Genomic DNA, 19,871 nt, shown 5'->3' with positions numbered 1-19,871 from the left:
GCCCTCCAGAAGAACAGTATAGATCTTACGATAGCACAAAAAGGGCCACGTTTTAGCGTGAGACTTTTTCGCGTATCTGTTACGTCAGGACCACCCTCCAGCCCATGTTAAAAGGTAGAGCTCTCCAGAAGAACAGTATAGATCTTACGATAACACTAAAAGGACCACACCAGCTGCACGTTTTGGCGTGAGACTTTTTCGCGTCTCTGTTACGTTGCAAACTTTAAAAACATTGCCCTACCACGAAAAGTATAACGTTTCTCAATGGACAGACAGAATTTTTGTAGGTGGAGCTTAAGGTTAACATTGAAACCCTGATTGGTCAGATGAAAACACAGCCAGATAGTTTTTTTAACCAACTTCGGTAAATTGTCGTAAGGAGAAGTTAGGAGAGAGTTGCTTCCGAGATGGCGAGGTGAGGGGAGCTGTGCTGCCCGCCGCCCCCTGACGAACACCGACAAGGTAATGAACGCACGCGATGGCGCATAACAGCGCATAAAGCTTCACTCAGAACTGCAGAAGTCTCATCTGTTACACCCCTTTTTGCGTAATACTAGTGTCGATTGTCAATTAAAGCTCATGGTGTTCACATTTGCCACTTGAAGTAAAAATCTGAAACGCGATGATTTTTCTGTTATATAGTTATTGAGAAGCCACATCAGCCACTGTAATTTACGACAAGTTAGATAAATAATTAAAGATAATTGAGGGTCACTGTAGACCATTTTGATAATTTTCTCTTTTGTGAAACTTAATTTAAACCTAGATTATAGATGTGATATGGCATAGGTCATCCTTCGATCCATTGTAGAACTTGGAAACCCATTCAGGGAATATTCGTTCACATTTTTGTTGAATGCAGTTGGTTTTAACCATCCTGTATTAAAACATTTCCTTTTATCAATAGTGCAATTTATAAACAATGTTTTGTGAGTATAATAAAATTTCCAATGGTAAACTTAACTGCTTTTTCGACGTTATTTTACCAGTTAACTAAAAATAGGAAAGCCTTGAACCCCTTCCACTAAATTTAGTTAGTATTAAGATTCTTTTACAGGGAGTGCAGTGGACATGACTCTGAAATCATTAAGTATTTGATTATATCATCGCTAGTCTCACTGAACTCTTCTGAATTCTACATGTCGTGCGTGGTCTGACGTCTCCTTACCAGCAACAGGTCCCAGGTTCAAACTAGTCAATTCCCTAAAAAACACGCTCAGAGCGTCGTTGCCTGAAAGTGGTAGGGAGACACGATATAGAACAAACAGACACCACGCAGAATGTTATAAGCTGTGCATACGTTGGTGAAATGCGACCAAAGAGTCGAACATCACAGTTATAACGAACACAGGCAGTGTTAGGTGCCGTGAGCTTTCCTGTAAAAGACCTTCCAGGATAACATCGCTGTAGTCAATAATTAGAAGTAAAAGCGTTTGTAGAAGTGTTTTTTTAGCTCGAGAGCGTAGAGCTTCTTATATTTTTGTAGGGCATGAAGATATGCTGATGCCCTCTTGCACATTACAATTAATTCATAACCACTGCTAGGCGCCGGCGCCGTGTGCTTTCCTGAGATGGCCTCGCAGGACAACATCGCTATATAATTGGAAGTGGAAGTGTCTGTACTAGTTTCTTTCTCAGCTCGAGAGAGAAGCGCTTTTTATATTTTTGTAGGGTACGGAGAGATGTTGATGCCATCTTGTACGTTACAGTTACATCTTCAGTCCAGTCTAGTTTTCATGTATTATTACTCCTACACTCTTTGCTGAAGGGGACAAGTTGATATCTGTCCGATGTAGGGTTAAGATGGTAGCGATTCTCGAATTTCTGGCTAATGAGCCTAGAATGACTAACCAGCACCACCTGCGCTTTGGATGGCTGTGAAAAATACTTAAAATATGCATGAAAAGTGTCGAAATATGCAAGATCAAATAATGAAAAACATAGTAGCTACAGTGTATCGATTGCAGGGAGAGCACCGCCTTGCGAAAAATCGGACATTTAAAACGCTGATATCATGATCTGTTTATTTTTTGGTAGTTATTGGCAGGATCCTTTCTGAGATTAGTTTTTCAAAAACTGCAAGAAGAAGACGCACATCATGTTTCAAATATTATTTCTTCTTTGCTGTTGTTATCGGTAACAAGCAAATGCAATGCGAATTAGTCGCCACAAAACAATCGACATCCATAGTTCCAGCTACTAATATATCGCAAGCATAAGGACAGGCACAAAAACTCCGTCATATTTTATTTTAAGAACGGCATACAATCAGGAATTTTTTGAACATCAACGTTTAGTTAATATTATCGGACTAAAATATCGTTTACGATTTATTTTACATTTTGCTCTTATTGTAAACATACACGATCAGGTACTTTTCCAAATGTTCGGTACTAAGATTATGTCCTCAATCACTCAAAACATTTTTATAAGCAGAAAAGGACCGTTCTACATTAACTGAGATAACTGGGCAGTATTTCCATTCGGGTACTGTGTTGGCACTTACTGATTCTGGCAAAAGTTCGCCCCTCCCATTAATAAAACTATCAGTATTGGACAAGGATTCAAAGCCTGGGTTGTTGTTCAAAATGTTTTAAAACTTTTCTGTACTTTTTGTCGGTGGTACCTCCGGCAATGAGGTGTTCACTAGACTAATTTTATTCGTTAACTGAATAGAGTCATTCAGCGCTAAACCTTGAGTTTCAAACTTTTTAAAACTCGCATGTTGTTGTTGTGGTCTTCAGTCCAGAGACTGGTTTGATGCAGCTCTCCATGCTACTCTATCCTGTGCAAAGTTCTTCATCTCCCAGTACCTACTGCAACCTACATCCCTCTGCATCTACTTAGTGTATTCATCTCTTGGTCTCCCTCTACGATTTTTAACCTCCACGCTGCCCTCCAATACTAAGTTGGTGATCCCTTGATGCCTCAGAATACGCCCTACCAACCGATCGCTTCTTATGGTCAAGTTGTGCCACAAATTTCTCTTCTCTCCATTTCTATTCAATACCTCCTCATTAGTTATGTGATCCACCCATCTAATCTTCAGAATTCCTCTGTAGCACCACAGTTCGAAAACTTCTATTCTCTTCTTGTATAAACTATTTACTGTCCACGTTTCACTTCCACACATGGCTACACTCCACACAAATATTTTCAGAAACGACTTCCTGACACTTAAATCTATACTCGATGTTAACAAATTTCTCTTCTACAGAAACGCTTTCCTTGCCATTGCCAGTCTACTTTTTATATCCTCTCTACTTCGACCATCATCATTTATTTTGCTCCCCAAATAGCAAAACTCATTTACTACTTTAAGCGTCTCATTTCCTAATCTAATTCCCGCAGCATCACCCGATTTAATTCGACTACATTCCTTTATCCTTGTTTTGCTTTTGTTGTCTCATGTATATAGCGAATATGCTTTCTTTAAACTCTGGAATCATTAAATGCTTCCTTACATTGGCGAACTGCCAAATCTTCTGCACTATCGAAGTCGTTCACTACGCCTCTTCGAAATGTGCATCGTAAAACAACACAGCTTCGACCCACGTACACCGACGAGTTACCACTGGTCCGGCATGTGAAGGCACATTTTTTTTTTTTTTTTGGCTCTTGATGCGAGCAAGTGCTTCAAGGAACACTTTCTTTGTGGTTGAAATGAGTTTTTATTGTATTGTATGTTACCTGGGGACCTATAAACTACGGAGAGACTCCGTACCCGCCGCAGCCGCAATGGTTCAAATGGCTCTGAGCATTATGGGACTTAACTTCTGAGGTCATTAGTCCCTTAGAACTTAGAACTACTTAAACCTAACTAACCTAAGGACATCACACACATCCGTGCCCTAGGCAGGATTCGAACCTGCGACCGTAGCGATCGCGCGGTTCCAGATTGTAGCGCCTAGAACCGCTCGGCCACTCCGGCAGGCGCCGCCGTGGTCCACAACCCCACGACGACCACCGCAGCCCACTTCACCCCTCCGCCGCCCCACACCGAACCACTCTTTCAGGGTTATTGTGAGGTTTGGCCCCTGGTGGACACCCCCCCCCCCCCCCTCCTGACCACCCTAGGGAACGTCTCACACCAGACGAGTATAACCCCTATGTTTGCGTAGTAGAGTAATGGCGGTGTACGCGTACGTGGAGAGCTTGTTTACGCAGAAATTGCAAACATAATGTAGCTGAGGCGGAATACGGGGAAGCAGCCCGCATTCGCCGAGGCAGATGGAAAACCATCTAAAAACCATCCACAGACTGGCCAGCTCACCAGACCTCGACCCAAGTCCGCTGGGCGGATTCGTACCGGCGACCAGGCGCTCCTTCCCACTCCGCAAAGCCGTGCGTTAGACAGCACGGTTAACCGGGCGGGCTTTGAAATGAGTTTACTTACATTCCCAAACGTGGATCGTACATCTTCAGCAAGGCGATGTACTCCGTGAGCAAAGGGCATCACATGAATCTAACTGGGATAAAATACTTGGAGGGCTTTTCCTGCTTTGATCATATATGAAGCAGCAGCTGAGAGAAACACAAACACCCTTTCAGCTGCAGAAGATTCTGGAAATGTTTTTCTGATACGCTGTTTCACAAATCTAGCGATAGTAGAATGTTTTGTCTTTCCAAGTTCTTTCCAAGCCACTAAATAGAAACAAGAAGGCTCTTGTTTTAAGGCACCAATAATTAAATTAGCAATGTCACACCTCACACAAGTGTCGCCTGTTACGTCAAGTGAAATCCAAATAATGTTGTCCTTGAAATCATTGTGTATTTCTTCCAGAACATTGTGTGTAAATTGTCGGTATGTCATTTTTACGCCATTCTGATTCATCTGATTTATTTTGATTTAAGCAATATTTGCGCAGGAAACTTATGAGGACAGGGTTAGTAAGTTTATGAAGAGAAATACTACTTGCAGTGAATGCTTCACGCAGATCCATATCAAAGCGGTGTTTTTGGTTACCTTTGGGGGTTAAGTCCCTGGTACTGCTACTTGCCGCTGTTTAAAGCTTTTTTCTATGTGCCGTTCGTTTGCATTTCTGCGTTATGAAGTCTTGCCTTGACATGCTGGTCTATACGATACTTCTTTTTTTTGCACGAACCGTGTTTATCGCACACTCGACAGTGTAAAACATTTCCGTCATATGTAAATATTCCAGGAAAGTGAGCTATTCATGAAACGACATTTCATTTTTTGGGCAGCATGATGCACGATATATTACACACTCCACATAAACACGTTAAACTTTGTAGAAATCGAGAGAAAACTAAACTGAGACAATGGACGTGCGACTAACAACTTGTGTGATTTGATTTAATTGTTGCCGATGCTTGCGATACGACAGGGGAGGTGATTAAGCGGGCGCGGGCGGCAGGCACATTCACTCTGCCTGTCTGTTCCTTTTCACTAATCACTTCACTAGTGATTAGACTCTCGGTTAGCTATCGACTGCAATTGTAGGTCGCGGTTGCATTGTGGAACATTTAAATGAAATCGTGCTAGAGTCCGGCCGTCTAGGGTTTTAATAAATATGTAGAGAAAATATGCACGATCACCCGTTTTTATTTAAATATGCAATACCCGCTGAGAAGGAGCCAAACATGCTAATACACGTGCAACATGCAAATGCATCTAATCCGGTCTTGATGATGTCACATCATTTACGTGCAGAAAAAAGAGTATAAGGCTTAATACCGGCTTGATACTACTTGCCACCATAGGACCGACCACGACGCACAGCTTACGAGACAAAAAATGGTTTAAATCGCTCTAAGCACTGAGGATGTGCGTCTGGAGTACAGCATTGTATGGTAGTGAAACATGGACTGTGGGAAAACCGGAACAGAAGAGAATCGAAGCATTTGAGATGTGGTGCTATAGACGAATGTTGAAAATTAGGTGGACTGATAAGGTAAGGAATGAGGAGGTTCTACGCAGAATCGGAGAGGAAAGGAATATGTGGAAAACACTGATAAGGAGAAGGGACAGGATGATAGGACATCTGCTAAGACATGAGGGAATGACTTCCATGGTCCTAGAGGGAGCTGTAAAGGGCAAAAACTGTAGAGGAAGACAGAGATTGGAATACGTCAAGCAAATAATTGAGGACGTATGTTGCAAGTGCTACTCCGAGATGAAGAGGTTAGCACAGGAAAAGAATTCGTGGCGGGCGGCATCAAACCAGTCAGTAGACTGATGGACAAAAAAAAAAAAAGCATTATGGGACTTAACATCTGAGGTCACTAGTCCCCTAGACTTAGAACTAATTAAACCTAACTAAGGACATCACACACATCCATGCCCGAGGCAGTATTCGAACCTGCGACCGTAGCAGCAGCGCTGTTCCGGGCTGAAGCGGGTAGAACTGCTCGGCCACAAAGGCTCAGGTATGAGCGAAACCTTTGCACTGCACTTGGTGGGGAATTTAGGCTGGTAAGTTTGGCACGTAAAATGTCATAGTACACGATGTTAAAGGCTTTTCTGAGGTCTAAGAAGGACACTAAGAACTGCGATCACACACCAAGTCCACTGTTCGTTGACTTAAAAAAAGCATCTGACTGTTTCAATACAAACTATTTGCGCATAATAGGGACCAATTCGGATTTAGACAAAACTTATAAATCCAAGCATAATCTATATAGCAAATGTCACTTTTAGAATCAAAACTAAAACTTTTATGGCTTTATTATCCACTTCGCTGTCAAACAAGGAGACTGTTTATCACAAGTTCTGGTTCAAATGGTTCGGAGCACTATGGGATTTAACATCTGTGGTCATCAGTCCCCTAGAACTTAGAACTACTTAAACCTAACTAACCTAAGGACATCACACACATCCATGCCCGAGGCAGGATTCGAACCTGCGACCGTAGCAGTCGTGCGGTTCCGGACTGAGCGCCTGAACCGCTAGACCACCGCGGCCGGCCACAAGTTCTGCTCACATGTCCAACATCTAGAAGAGGGTAGATAATAAAAATAAATGAAATTCGGTTATTTACTTCGCTGTAGTTCTTTTAGGACGCCTTACCAGAGAATATTTAATTATAGCGGTGTCTAATTTATAGAAGAACAAGAATGCACTTAAATGTCAACAAAACTATTTGAGTTCACCCGTACGGGTGGTAATAATTACTGAATTATTTAAACAAGTAAGAGGGTTTTCTATCTGTGGGAGCGTTTTTCAACACAGTTAATAACGTAAAAGATCAAATTAAAATCATAATTCGTTGCCTATTATCAGTTTTCACTTACGGGAGATAAGCAGGAAACAAACAGATGGATCAGTGAATACACAGTAGTGGAAGCCGCAGCTATGACTGTAATGAAAAAGAAATGCAAGTTGGTGAGACATGCAGCCAGGCCAATGAATGGTACATGGGCCAAGTAAGTTATCTGCTGGATTCCACAGAATAAGTAAAGAAGATCTAGTGAGAATTTGTCAGAAGACATTAGTAATCTTGCGGGAGTGACAGGTGGAGACCATACACTATGGAAAAGTCTAGTGAACGTCTTTAACCAGCAAATTACGACAAATGAACAAATGGATTATGATGATGCTGGTGGCGGTATAGTAACGACTTTGCACCCCCTGCAGCTGGTACAAATGGTTCAAATGGCTCTGAGCACTATGGGACTTAACATCTTTGGTCATTAGTCCCCTAGAACTTAGAACTACTTAAACCTAACTAACCTAAGGACATAACACACATCCATGCCCGAGGCAGGATTCGAACCTGCAACCGTAGCAGTCACGCGGTTCCGAACTGAGCGCCTAGAAGCGCTAGACCACCGTGGCCGGCATGCAGCTGGTACAGCGCACAGAAATGTATGATGGGCTATAAAAGACATGAGATTTCATTCGGAAACGTAGGACTCTCTACAGTGCCATTGATTCTCAAGGTGAAGCGTAGGTGATGAGGTATAATTGCCCGTGACGAATCAGGAGCGGTCCGACCGGACAGGCACGGCGGACATTTTCTGCAAAATGAAGGCTGTAAAAGTTTATGGTGCTCATGGCCGTCGTCTCGGACAATAACAGAAATAGGAAATACTCTCAGACTTTACGAGCAGAGCGTGTTAGCTTCAATAAAATGCTGTTGGTACAAACGTCTTGGGAAATGTGGTCAGCCTCACAGAAAACAGTAAAGTGCCCAGAAGAGGGCAAGGAAAATAAAATGAAACTTTACTGTCTGAGAAAGTCGAAGCAAATTTACAAATAACTTGGCAGTATGAGCCCACTCATCATCGTGACGATGGATCCCCCTCCCGCCTACAAGCAATTAGAGATGGGCAAAACTGTTCTTTTCAGAGATCGGATCAGAACTGTTCACTCCCTGAAATGAATTAGCTCTTTTTCATGACTCACCACTCATTTACAATAGAAAATAAATGGAAGGCACATTGCCCTTTAAACTTGGTTTATTCCAGTACTAACCTGTATTTTGATCTTATTTGATTCTATTTTGAAGTAACACAGATAATGAGTAAGAATTTTGTATTGTTTATTGAAATTTCCACGATATGACAAAGTTTTTGATTATTGATTTATTTTGCACTATCGTGGTTTTTTGGGTGATCGGAAAATGTTGTAACTTGAGATTTACATTAACAATATATTTGGCTATAATGTATTAAAATTTCATTAACCTCATACAAATACATCGCAAGCCATATATTTTTAAAGTGAACGTTTCCTTCCGAAGACGCCTAAAATCGCAAAATCCGTACCAGAATAAGAAAAAAATATATAAATTTGACTGTAAAACGAAAGTGCTGCATATAGCCTTACGCAGAATAAAACAAGGAAAATATTGGTGTATCACATTTTGCGATATGTTTATCGGTTCGCTCGTAATTAAAGCGTAAATTCGAGTGTCCATAATAAAAATCCTATAGTAAGAGGAGTCGTCAGGAACCTAATCTGATCAGTTTAAACAAATAAAAATAAAATAAAAACAAATGATGTATACATAACATAATAATGTAATATACATAGCGGTATTACTACGAAGAACAATATCCAGTAGAGACGAACTCCGATGCAGAAGCACTGAGTCGAGCAGGTCGAGCTGCGAGCTGTATTACTGCGTGAGCTAAGACCGCAGAGACCAGAGTGACACTTGAGTTGCTTTGCTCAACGCTCTGGCTAGAGTCGAGAACGGTGGGGTGAGCGTTGAGCGGGCGAGTTCTGAGGGTGGGGGGAGCGGTGAACTCACCCGCTCCGAGACAAATCGTCCGTTCCCTTGCGAGCAGGTTGTTGCAAGTAATTCCTATGTTATTCGTTGATGGCTCTCTGTCCTGTTGCTCGCATCAACTGCCCAGAGAGCAGGACGTGCGACTGAAACGATCGCCTACAGAGTGCGATGCGAAGTTAAGCTGCGCCAGACACTGCACGCGGCAGACGACGCACAGAGACGGCACGGCATATGTGAAACACAAAATCCACTGGGGCACTGCACAATGCAGGCAGCCAAGGTAGAAGCAGGGCAGAGGCCGGCGCTGGCTGTGTTGTGTGGCGTGCACTGTGCTGTGACCAGTAGAGGCGCTGCTGATATGCTCCGTCTCTCTCTCTCTCTCTCTCTCTCTCTCTCTCTCTCTGCCGTGGGAAACGTTTGGAGCTACCGTTCTTTTTTTCTGAATCACTGATTGTTCACTCCTTTGAAAGATTCAACTCTATGAATCAGTTCAAAAGCACATCCCCCATCTCTACAAGCAATGCACTGAATCGCTACGGAAGGGCGTCACAAAGCCATTGTATGCCCTCCTGAGCTATGCCGGCTCACAACTGCTGAAACTGGTGCTTGATTTCCTTGATACTGGCACTGGGACGGGGTTGATGTCCGAGCTGGTCCCATCCTATCAAGGACAGATCTGGCAGTCTTGCTGGTTACAGGTGTATTTCAGCATCACACAGACTGTTTGTAGAGATACATGCCACGTGTGGACGTGTAAAGTTCTGCTGAAGACTGGCACCACGATGCGTGATCACGCACTATGTCCATGACGTACCACTGCGCATCAGAGTCCTCTCAATCTCCACCAGCAGTGACCTGACGTCGCACCGAATGGCTCTCCACACCATGACTTTAGGTCAAGAGTGACGCTGCTCTGTCTCTCCGAAACATTGGACGAATGGAATCTCTGTCCAAGTCGCCACTGTACTTGTCGATGACGGTCATATGGGTAGAGAAGCATCGTGATACATCGCTCAACACAAGGTGACGTCATCTACCAGCACTCCCCGGTTCACAGTCACAGCAGCACTGCAAAACACAGCCGTCCGCCTTCTGGTGTTACCGGCATTCTACGCAAGGGACGGTAATTCCTTAGTCCGGCTATGCTCCGACTAATGTTGCGGGAGAACACAGAATGTTGCAGGACGTCCGTTATTTATTATCGGACGGCACATGCAGGTTTAAGACGCGCTCGATGAACAATATGGCGACCCCCTCTTGTGGTAAATGGAAATGAGCGTTTGGCGTCATTGGCCGGGAGGCCCCTTGAGGGGCAGGTCCAGCCGGCTTGGTGCAGGTCCTATTACATTCTGCGCCACATTGGGCGACCTTAGCGCCGGATGAGGATGAAATAATGATGACAGCACAACACCCAGTCCCTTAACGGAGAAAATCCCCGACCCAGCCGGGAAACGAACCCGGGCCCGTAGGACGGCAATCCGTCACGCTGACCACTCAACTATCGGAGTCGACCCCTCTTGCGGTGACCAGCACTGGTCGACCGGTCGAGTATGCCTGTCTTCGAGTTTCCATGCAATACAACGTCGGGCACTGTCACGTCTGCATGTCCCACAAATGTTACGATTCGACCAGCAGGCCAAATAGAGACCCACAATAACGCCCCTTTCGAACTTTGCCCGGAGCTGATATAAGGTGACTCACACGGGTATGCAACTTCTCCTTGTGTTCACAGTCATCACTCACCATATGATGCTGTTCACGACCATTACACGGCCTGGTAACAAAAGTAAACGCGAGCAACGCTAATGCACTACGTTGGACGTTCTACATGTCACAAAGTATTGCAACTGTAACCATTTACATACCTGCCGAAGGTGTTTATATGTACAAACTGACACTGACATCCTTGCATGTCTTCTTGGTGCTGCAGTTTTCTGTCACGCAGTGTATTATGTTGTTGGTAATGGAAGCCGCGAGAAGCAGCAACGTTTAGATAAAAATCTGGTCAGTCAGAATAGATAGTCCCCTGAGAGATGATTGCTGGACATTGGTAGATACGAAAGAAGTTAATGCATGTTATGAAACTAAAAGCTTCTTTTATGAAATTCAGAAATTTGGCTAGGCACTCTATTTTGATGAGGAGACAACGTTAGAACGACACTGTCTCCACTACCAATACTGCCTGAATTGCATATCTCGACAATCAGTTGCAGACGTGAATGTGTGTTTAACCATGTTCTGAAACTATCTGTGAAGGTTCGACTGAATTTGGACATAGTGGCGCTGCATTCAAATAAATCAGTCATATTATTTATATCTTGAGAGAAGAATGCAGATTATGTAATGTTATCTGTACCATGTAAATAAACGCAGAGAAGAGGAAATCCAAAGTTTTTGAAATGTGATGCAGCTGAAGAAAGTTAAAAATCAAGTTGACACATTGCACGAGGTCAGGAAGAGTAAAAGGTAGGGGGAGATAAATCCCTTTTAAAAACATTTATTTGCTGACGTAGAATATAAATACAAGTGTTACGAAGTTTCCTCTGAGAGTATTTGTCTAGAGTCCAGCCTTGTATGGAAGTAAAACTTGTAAAACTTAACAAGAAGAGAATAGAAGTTTTTGAAGTGTGTTGTTACGGAATAATTCTGAAGATCAGATAGACAGATCGAATAACTAATGAAGAGGTACACAGACTAAGGCGTCAAAGAATCAAAAAATTTGTAATGCACAAAAATGTAGCGGGTGGGCGGGGGGGTGGGTGAAAATTGTAGAAGGAGACTTAAGTAAAAATACAGTAAGCAGTTTTAGATGGATGTAGGATGTAGTAGTTATGCAGAGATGAAAAGGGTTGCCGGCCGGTGTGGCCGAGCGGTTCTAGGCGCTTCAATCTAGAACCGCGCGACCGCTGCGGTCGCAGGTTCGATTCCTGCCTCGGGGACTGATGACCTCACATGTCAAGTCGCATAGTGCTCAGAGCCATTTGAACCATTTTGAAAAGGCTTGGACAGGATAGACTACCGTGGAGGGCTTCGTCAAGCAACTGAACACTATGAATAATACCAACATACAGGGTGACAATTGTTAAACTATGTGAAAAAAAGTAAATTAGTAACAAACTACTGTGTGCACACACTTTATTCATTAAGTAAACGTCACTACAGATATTCGGATTTAGGTTATGACATGTTCAATATGCCAGCCACCACTGGCGATGATGTGGCGCAGACGAATAGCGAAATTCTGCATGACCCGCTGAAGTGTCGGAACATCGATGCTGTCGATGACCTCTTGAATGATTGTTTTAAGGTTAGCAATGGTTTGGGAGTCGCATGTTTTCATATCTGGAGAACATGACAGCCAATTGAGGCCCATGTCAGTGGCCTCTGGGTACTCCAGAGCCAGAATGCGGTCCCCAAAGTGCTCCTTCAGGACATCAAACACTCTCCTGCTTCGATGGGGTCGAGCTCCGTCTTGCATGAAGCAAATCTTGTCGAAATCAAGATCACTTTGGATAACGAGGATGAAATCATCTTCCAAAACCTTCACGTACCGTTCGGTAGCCACCGTTTCCTCAAGGGATATCGCACCGATTACTCCGTGCTGGACGCGTGCACACCATACAGTCACCCATCGCGGGCGAAGAGACTTCTCGATCGCGAAATGCGGTTTCTTAGTCCCCCAAACAATTTTGATTGTTGACGAAACAATCCAAAGGAAAGTGCACTTCGACACTAAACCAAACCATATGATGATAATGAGGTCCCATACTCCGAGGAGTGTTGCGGACGATGCGGGAGACCCGCACCGCCGACTAGGCAAGGTCCTAGCGGAGTTGGTTTGCCATTGCCTTCCTCCGAACGTAATGGGGATGAACGACGGTGATGAAGAAGACACAACAACACCCAGTCATCTCGAGGCAGATAGCACATACTAATTAGCCTCATCCCCAGCGACCAACCGTGCAGTTTGAACATCCTAATGCAAACCGTTCAGAAGTTATGACGATTTCAGTTCATACAGTTCTATGATTGTCACCCTATAGGACACAAGTTGTAAGTGCTAAGTAATCGCATGTTTTGATGTAACGTTATATTCCGAAAGTGAACTGTGAAATTTGAAATTGAGATATGTAAATGCACAAACGCATCTATTACAATTTTTGGTGGTGGTGGGGGGAGCCCCTCCTTTCCTCTCTCGCATCACACTAGCTAATAGCACAGTAAATTATGATGGCCAACAACTCTGCACAGGTTGAGCGCTGGACGCTTCGCAGCGAGGCGTAGCGCCTATTTGTGGCTGTCGTAGCCTGGTGGGTGATACAAACGAGGCTGGAAGCGGTACCAGAATACAGGCCACAGAACGCAGCGGCAGGCGCTTCCCGAAATAGCGGCGGCTCGTCCCCCTCGTGACGCTGTTGCTAGTGCTGTTGCCACTACAGAACAACACCGCCCCTCCTGTCACGTCTCAATGTGGCTCTCTCGCCCAGTCGAGTATCCTTCAGCACGTCTAGAGGGCCTGCTGACAAAACTGCTCTCTCTCTGAAGCATGGGTGTTAGTGTACTGTCGACAGGCGCCAGTAAGTCTGCCGCTCTCACAGTTACTTAGTCCAGCCAGTAACTTTAATATTATCTGTGAACCGCTGTACCTTCTCTATGCGTTAGGGGGTAGCAGCGAAGATTTCGCGAGCAGCCACTATTAGCTCATTGTGGCTTATTTATTTATTTATTCGTCCATATAAATCTCTTTTGCAGTACATATACTGTAAACAGGATATTGGACAGAAAACCTTTTTAGCTATTGGTTTTTCAAACGTCAAACATACATTATTTAAATTTTTATGACAAATTGCATCTATAAAGTTAATAATCACAAATTTTTGAAATACTGTATATTTATAACTTATTTCTACAATTAAAGATAAAACTTACATTTTTTCTTGCATAAGATACTGTGAGATTAAATACTAGCAGTTTTTCAGAAGGTAGGCTGTCACAGACTTTTTAAAGCTTTGTAGTTCAGGAAGAGATTTTATATGTCTTGGTAATCTTTTGTAAAGTTTTTTTTTCTACATCATATACACCTTTTTGGCATCATGTGGTGTTACAATGATTATCATGTATGGCACTGTCTGACGTGGTACTGTAATCAGAGACACTTTTGTTTTGAGGAAAAAGGTTTTCTTTTCACAGTATGCTTTTTTTGACATGCATGACTACTTCCAGTATATAAATGCAGGGAAGGGGTAGGATCTTTAGATCTTTAAAGAAAGGCTGCATGGTTTTCTGCTGCTCACTTGCTTCATCATTCTTATAATTGCCTTTTGTTTCCTGAAAACCGTTATGCCCTGTTGTACATTTCCCCAGAAAATGATACCGTACTTCAGTATTGAATGTACACGAGCAAAGTATACAGCCCGAACTGTTTCTGCACTAGTATTGTTGCAGAGAATTCTTACTACATAGCTCATTTCTGCTAGTTTTAATTTTAGGGATGTGATATGAGTGCTCCATTTAAGATTTTCCTGGATATGAATCCCAAGAAATTTAGTTTCTTGACAGCACTAATGTTTTGGTTATCTATAGATATTACAGGTTGTGCCGGATTTTTATTTTGATCAGAATGGAAATTCATGACTTTTTTGGGGCTTACCTATTAGCCTGTTTCTGGTAAACCATTCAGACACTCCTTTTGCAATATCTTTTGCAGATGCAGTAAGATTTTCTTCCTTATTCCCTTCAATCAATAGACTGGTGTCATCTGCAAACAGTACTGGTACAGAATCCCTAACGTGTGATGGGAAATCATTAATGTAGACCAAAAAAGAAAGAGACCTAAAATGGAGCCCTGTGGAACAACATGACTTAGTCCACATGGTTCTGAAAGGTGTATCTGGAGCTCATTTCCTTCCATGTACTTAATTTCAGTTACCTGATAGCGATATTCCAAATAAGATTTAATCCACTGATATGGCACACCTCTTACACCATACCATTCAAACTTCCTCAGGAGTATAGAATGATCAAACACATCAAAAGCTTTTGTTCGATCCAAGAATAAACCTGAGATATTTCTGTGGTTGTCCACTGCACTTAAGACATGGTTTATCAGATTGAAAGTGGCTGTTTCTATTGATCGCTGCGGTCTGAATCAATGTTAACATCCGGAAGTAATATTATTTTTGTCGAACAATGCGATTTCAGAAGTGCCGCGGTACGAACAGTGTCGCAATGGATAACACACATCACGCCGTGCAGTGAGACATACAAAAGCGCGCATATAGAACATAAATAGATTAAAACACGCACAAAACCTACTAACAAATCCCTTACAAGGCGCGATCTCTCTCAATAAACTAAACTTGCCTCAAACAAACATGGTTTCTGAGATGGACTGTGTCGTTTGGGAAGTATATGGTCTGGCGCTGACATTCGACAAATTAAAGCCGTGTGGTGAGCCGCAACACGATCCCGATTATCTGCATTTCATGTACTGTGCGCAACCATCTGCGTCGTTCGAATACGCCTTACACGGCACAAATAATTAGCGTGCGAGGTCGAGAACACAGTTTGAGTTGTCACATATAATAGCAAGATTCCTATCTTTATTTAAACAGGCCCGAAAAGTTTAACAGGTATGTCAAATTACTACCCTACTTCAGAGCTAAAGCCACATTGACGGAAAAGAGAAGTGTTTACACAACGAACACCTACACTGTGGCTAGTATTGTACAGGACGGCGAATGTTTATCAGAGACAAGTGTATCGTTAGGAGTGGGCCGGGCCATGGAAGTATGATAGAACCGCTCTTATTTCTACACTCCTGGAAATGGAAAAAAGAACACATTGACACCGGTGTGTCAGACCCACCATACTTGCTCCGGACACTGCGAGAGGGCTGTACAAGCAATGATCACACGCACGGCACAGCGGACACACCAGGAACCGCGGTGTTGGCCGTCGAATGGCGCTAGCTGCGCAGCATTTGTGCACCGCTGCCGTCAGTGTCAGCCAGTTTGCCGTGGCATACGGAGCTCCATCGCAGTCTTTAACACTGGTAGCATGCCGCGAAAGCGTGGACGTGAACCGTATGTGCAGTTGACGGACTTTGAGCGAGGGCGTATAGTGGGCATGCGGGAGGCCGGGTGGACGTACCGCCGAATTGCTCAACACGTGGGGCGTGAGGTCTCCACAGTACATCGATGTTGTCGCCAGTGGTCGGCGGAAGGTGCACGTGCCCGTCGACCTGGGACCGGACCGCAGGACCGCAGCGACGCACGGATGCACGCCAAGACCGTAGGATCCTACGCAGTGCCGTAGGGGACCGCACCGCCACTTCCCAGCAAATTAGGGACACTGTTGCTCCTGGGGTATCGGCGAGGACCATTCGCAACCGTCTCCATGAAGCTGGGCTACGGTCCCGCACACCGTTAGGCCGTCTTCCGCTCACGCCCCAACATCGTGCAGCCCGCCTCCAGTGGTGTCGCGACAGGCGTGAATGGAGGGACGAATGGAGACGTGTTTGGCGCCGTGCAGGTGAGCGCCACAATCAGGACTGCATACGACCGAGGCGCACAGTGCCAACACCCGGCATCATGGTGTGGGGAGCGAGACACTGAATAGTGCACGGTACATCCAAACCGTCATCGAACCCATCGTTCTACCATTCCTAGACCGGCAAGGGAACTTGCTGTTCCAACAGGTCAATGCACGTCCGCATGTATCCCGTGCCACCCAACGTGCTCTAGAAGGTGTAAGTCAACTACCCTGGCCAGCAAGATCTCCGGATCTGTCCCCCATTGAGCATGTTTGGGACTGGATGAAGCGTCGTCTCACGCGGTCTGCACGTCCAGCACGAACGCTGGTCCAACTGAGGCGCCAGGTGGAAATGGCATGGCAAGCCGTTCCACAGGACTACATCCAGCATCTCTACGATCGTCTCCATGGGAGAATAGCAGCCTGCATTGCTGCGAAAGGTGGATATACACTGTACTAGTGCCGACATTGTGCATTCTCTGTTGCCTGTGTCTATGTGCCTGTGGTTCTGTCAGTGTGATCATGTGATGTATCTGACCCCAGGAATGTGTCAATAAAGTTTCCCCTTCCTGGGACAACGAATTCACGGTGTTCTTATTTCAATTTCCAGGAGTGTATATATGGCGAACATTAATAAAATCGACTACCTGCAGGGACGGATTCCTGAAAGGAAATGGAGGAAAAAAGTTCTTGCGAGCACGTGTCCGGAAATGGACGGCGCGCGTGCAACGACAACAAATCGTACCGGAACACAGTACATAGCTGCATCACATGCACGTCACAACAGTTGGTCCCAGAGCCTCCATGAATACAATGCACGAGTTCGCACGTCGCGTCGTGCATTGCCGCACTCTTTCGCCACTTGTATGGTGCCTGTACTAGAGTTCGCCTCAATATCGTGTAGAACGCCGTCTCCCAGGTCTAGTGCACGAACAGTCCTCCACCTCCCTGCACGCTCGTCTGTTTGAAAGGACCCATGATCACACAAACGCCCAAAAAAGGAATGAAATGTTGCGCGATGAGTTGGTGCTTGTGAGGGTACTTTTTTTTATATAGCCGTGCTGCCTCTGTACCATTTCCATGTTCTTGCCCGTACACAAATACAATCTCGGTTTGTTCCCGACATGAATACCGAACTCTTCTGCTGCTTACAGTACGCTGCGTCGATCACACAGCCTGAAGCACACAAGGAACACACGACACGTGGTCAGAGGAACTTTCATTCGTCATAGCCGTCTACTATGGCAACGATGTATTACCGGACATACACTCCTGGAAATTGAAATACGAACACCGTGAATTCATTGTCCCAAGAAGGGGAAACTTTATTGACACATTCCTGGGGTCAGATACATCACATGATCACACTGACAGAACCACAGGCACATAGACACAGGCAACAGAGCATGCACAATGTCGGCACTAGTACAGTGTATATCCACCTTTCGCAGCAATGCAGGCTGCTATTCTCCCATGGAGACGATCGTAGAGATGCTGGATGTAGTCCTGTGGAACGGCTTGCCATGCCATTTCCACCTGGCGCCTCAGTTGGACCAGCGTTCGTGCTGGACGTGCAGACCGCGTGAGACGACGCTTCATCCAGTCCCAAACATGCTCAATGGGGGACATATCCGGAGATCTTGCTGGCCAGGGTAGTTGACTTACACCTTCTAGAGCACGTTGGGTGGCACGGGATACATGCGGACGTGCATTGTCCTGTTGGAACAGCAAGTTCCCTTGCCGGTCTAGGAATGGTAGAACGATGGGTTCGATGACGGTTTGGATGTACCGTGCACTATTCAGTGTCTCGCTCCCCACACCATGATGCCGGGTGTTGGCCCTGTGTGCCTCGGTCGTATGCAGTCCTGATTGTGGCGCTCACCTGCACGGCGCCAAACACGCATACGACCATCATTGGCACCAAGGCAGAAGCGACTCTCATCGCTGAAGACGACACGTCTCCATTCGTCCCTCCATTCACGCCTGTCGCGACACCACTGGAGGCGGGCTGCACGATGTTGGGGCGTGAGCGGAAGACGGCCTAACGGTGTGCGGGACCGTAGCCCAGCTTCATGGAGACGGTTGCGAATGGTCCTCGCCGATACCCCAGGAGCAACAGTGTCCCTAATTTGCTGGGAAGTGGCGGTGCGGTCCCCTACGGCACTGCGTAGGATCCTACGGTCTTGGCGTGCATCCGTGCGTCGCTGCGGTCCGGTCCCAGGTCGACGGGCACGTGCACCTTCCGCCGACCACTGGCGACAACATCGATGTACTGAGGAGACCTCACGCCCCACGTGTTGAGCAATTCGGCGGTACGTCCACCCGGCCTCCCGCATGCCCACTATACGCCCTCGCTCAAAGTCCGTCAACTGCACATACGGTTCTCGTCCACGCTGTCGCGGCATGCTACCAGTGTTAAAGACTGCGATGGAGCTCCGTATGCCACGGCAAACTGGCTGACACTGATGGCGGCGGTGCACAAATGCTGCGCAGCTAGCGCCATTCGACGGCCAACACCGCGGTTCCTGGTGTGTCCGCTGTGCCGTGCGTGTGATCATTGCTTGTACAGCCCTCTCGCAGTGTCCGGAGCAAGTATGGTGGGTCTGACACACCGGTGTCAATGTGTTCTTTTTTCCATTTCCAGGAGTGTATGTTGTCCGCAGCTCGTGGTCATGCGGTAGCGTTCTCGCTTCCCGCGCCCGGGTTCCCGGGTTCGATTCCCGGGGGGGTCAGGGATTTTCTCTGCCTCGTGATGACTGGGTGTTGCCTGATGTCCTTAGGTTAGTTAGGTTTAAGTAGTTCTAAGTTCTAGGGGACTGATGACCATAGATGTTAAGTCCCATAGTGCTCAGAGTCACTTTCAACCGGACATATGTTCATAGGACCTCCATTTCCAGTCAGGAATACTTCGTGCAGTTTTCCGGTTTTATTCATGTGTGCCCCTAATACATAAATGATCTGACGGTCAGGACGTGCAGCAATCAGCAACAGTTTGCTGACGATGCTGTGGTGTACAGAAAGGTGTCATCGTTGAATGACTGTAGGAAAATACCAGATGACTTAAACAATGTCTAGCTGAAGTGATGAAAGGCAGCCTAGTTCTAAATGTAGAAAAATGTAATTTAATGCAGTTCAGGAGGA

The sequence above is a fragment of the Schistocerca cancellata genome, chromosome 1 (assembly GCF_023864275.1).
Source record: "Schistocerca cancellata isolate TAMUIC-IGC-003103 chromosome 1, iqSchCanc2.1, whole genome shotgun sequence".
Taxonomy (NCBI): domain Eukaryota; kingdom Metazoa; phylum Arthropoda; class Insecta; order Orthoptera; family Acrididae; genus Schistocerca; species Schistocerca cancellata.
This window is presented reverse-complemented; position numbering follows the sequence as displayed.